Source organism: Hyperoodon ampullatus (assembly GCF_949752795.1).
Source record: "Hyperoodon ampullatus genome assembly, chromosome: 14".
Classification (NCBI taxonomy): Eukaryota; Metazoa; Chordata; class Mammalia; order Artiodactyla; family Ziphiidae; genus Hyperoodon; species Hyperoodon ampullatus.
In genome coordinates, this window is record NC_136927.1 from 83284936 (window position 1) to 83288135 (window position 3200).

Below are 3200 nucleotides of genomic sequence, written 5' to 3' on the forward strand. Positions count from 1 at the left end.
GAAGTCACACATTCATGTCGGCATCTTGGGAGCCAGCCGAGGGGTCCGGGGAACCTGGCCTCGGGATCTCTTTTCCGTGGTTGAAGGATTCGAGTCGATTTCACCTGCTTGACTTTGCCCATAAGGGACTGTGCTCATGACTCGCTGGTTTATTTAACAAGCGGTGCATGAACCGACACTGACGCCAGCCTGGTCGGGGGGAGCTGGGGACCGACCTGACGGCCGGGCCCGCCTTGCAGGGGAGCACGGTGAAGTTGAGAACGGCACTCACCGGAGGGTCAGAGAAACGTGAAACTCAGCCCCGGGTGAGGATCTGCAGAGCAGAGACACAGTCCTGGGGGCATGCGAAGGGAGCTGACCCGATCGGGGCTCAGAGCTGAGATTTCAGGGAGGCACAGGTGGGAGCTTGGGGAACCGGGGCACCGTCACCCAGGCATTCCCGGCAAAGGAGAGGGTGAGCCTGGCCTGGATGGGAGGGGGGACCAGCGTGGCTGGGTGCTGGAGTTGGGGGGCCGTGTCTGGGGTCCTGGGCTTTGGAGCAGAGGGTGGTCAGGGAAGGGGCTGCGGGAGGTGGGCGGTGAGGATGGAGGGGCCCAACGTGCACGTGCGAAAGGTGCCCCAGCGGCCGGGAGAGGCGCTGCGAGACGGTGTCCTGGGCCAGGCGGAGGCAGGGGTGGAGTCGGGATGAGCGGGGGCTGAGGTGCCAGGACCGGCTGCCTCCAGATGTGGCCGAGAGGGGCTGCCAGTGCGAGCCGCGGCTTCAGGGGCCCAGACGCCGGTGTGGGTCGGGGATGTGGGAGAGAACAAGGCTGAGGGTGGCAGGGATGGCGGAGGGGTGTCAAGACTTCAGTTTTGGATGGACTGAGTCTGAGACAGCTGAGCAGACGTGCTCACCAGGCAGCTGAATATTCACCCCCAGTCTGCAGAGGCTACGGGGGGCTGCAGTCCTGGACACCAGTGACCCGTCTGAAGGAACTGCAGCCGCAGGACAGGGCGTGGGCCTGGTGTGGATGCGGTTCAGGTGTGGACACAGCTGTGGACGAGGGCGAGGGCATAAGGGCAGAGGTGTGGATACGGGTGTGGACATGGCGCAGGTGTGGGCATGACACAGGTGTGGACATGGCGCAGGTGTGGGCATGACACAGGTGTGGGTGTAGGTGTGGATATGGCGCAACTTGGACATGACACAGGTGTGGACATGACACAGGTGTGGGCATGGCGCAGGTGTGGACATGGCGCAGGTGTGGGTGTAGGTGTGGATATGACGCAACTTGGACATGGCGCAGGTGTGGACATGACACAGGTGTGGACATGGCGCAGGTGTGGACATGACACAGGTGTGGGCATGGGGGCAGTGGTCCTCTATGGACACCAGGCTGACTGCGGAGGAGGAGGAGCTGTGGTTAGAAGCGGGGTCGGGGGAGGGCAGCTAGAGGGGCAGGAGAAACGCCAGGAGGCTCCGCCTGTAGCAAGTGGGTCTGGAGGTCAAGAGATGGCCGGTCAGCAGTGCGAGGGCCGTGGAGAGCAGGGAGAGGCCGGCGGAACGCAGTGACCTCGGGTGGCGTGATGGGGCTAGAAGCCCAGTGGAGGGGCCGAGGGGCCAGGGAAGAGGGGAGTCCATGGGAACAAGAGGGCGCCAAGTGGAGCTGCGAGTCCTGCCAGTGTATTTATTGTTTCTCAAGACACAAGTATATTTGAGGCTGGCGAGAAGGATCTGGCTGAACCGGACGAGCTGGCCGCTGGGGAGGGAGGAGAGAAACATGGAGGGGTGAGCAGGTGGGAGAGGTGCCAGGCAGAGGCGCCACGGGGTGTCCACGGGAGCCCGGGGCGGGCTGTGGCCTCTGCCACCCGGTTCTCCACTGGCGGACGGGATGAAGGCCTGTGGTGTGGGGCTGCACTCAGGGTAAAAGGGACCACGTGTCCCTTAACTCCTGCAGGAGATAAAACAGGTGCTCCAGAGATGGGCCGTGGGTGCGATTCTGGATGGTTCTAACTGAGCTGGGCAGCTGTGCACCGACTGAGAACCCCTAGGTCCTGCCAGTGCTCCAGAGACGGGCCGTGGGTGCGATTCTGGATGGTTCTAACTGAGTTGGGCAGCTGTGCACCAACTGAGGACCCCTAGGTCCTGCCAGGTCACCCGCCCTCCAGGACCTGGCTCCCGCGATGCCTCCAGGGTTTGAGCTTTGCCAGGTGGGTGAGACGTGGAAAAAGAACCAGGGAGTTTGGCATGTGGACAGTTACTGCCATGAGGGACGCTGCACAGAGGGGAAAAGGACGGACTGCAGGACACCCTGTTAAATGTGAGTTTCCGATAAACACTGAATCATTGCTTAGCATAAGTTTATCCCAGATAGTGTGTGGGATATACTCATACGACAAAGTTATTCATTGTTTATCTGAAATTCAAATTTAACTGGGCGTGTCCTCCACTTTATCTGACAACCCTTGAAGGAAAGAAGAGGCTTCCAGCTATCCGTGGGAACATTCACAAGTCCAGGATTGGGGCTGGAATCAAAATCTAGAGAATTTAAAGGATGAGGATGTCATGCAAACATTTTCCATTTGTTTTTGCTGAAGGTTGCCTTGGTTTCCAATCACACTCTAAGTCTAAGATTCTCATACGAAAGGAACAGAAAACATACAGAACAGCTGCACAGGAGCCGGGGCCTCCCCCTCGTGGAGCAGAACCATTCACAGGGCCGACAGGGCACGGACAGCCCCTGTGTTAACCTGGGGACTCACATCTGCTCCCTGAGGCCGGAGGGAAAAGACTGACGCCTGGCGTGCGTTGAATGGCAGCCCCGCAAAAGACACGTCCGCATCCTAACCCCCAAACCGGGACTCGGGCTTATTTGGAACAAGGGTCTTTGAAGATGTAATGAAGGCCCTCGAGATAAGATCCTCCTGGATCTTCCAGGCAGGCCCTAAAGCCAACGACACGTGTCGGTATGAGACAGAAAAGGTGAGACGCAGATACAGGGGATGCGGCCACGGGCAGACAGAGGCAGAGACGGGGTGATGCAGCCACAGGCCCAGGGGCGCCTGGGCCACCGGAGGCCGGAAGAGGCAAGGAAAGGTGCCCCCCCCCACCCAGAGTGTGCAGATGGAGCGTAGCCCTGCTGATGGCCTTGATTTAGGGCTTCTGCCTCCAGACCTATGAGCAAATCAATTCCCGTTGTTCTAAGCCACCCAGCATGTGG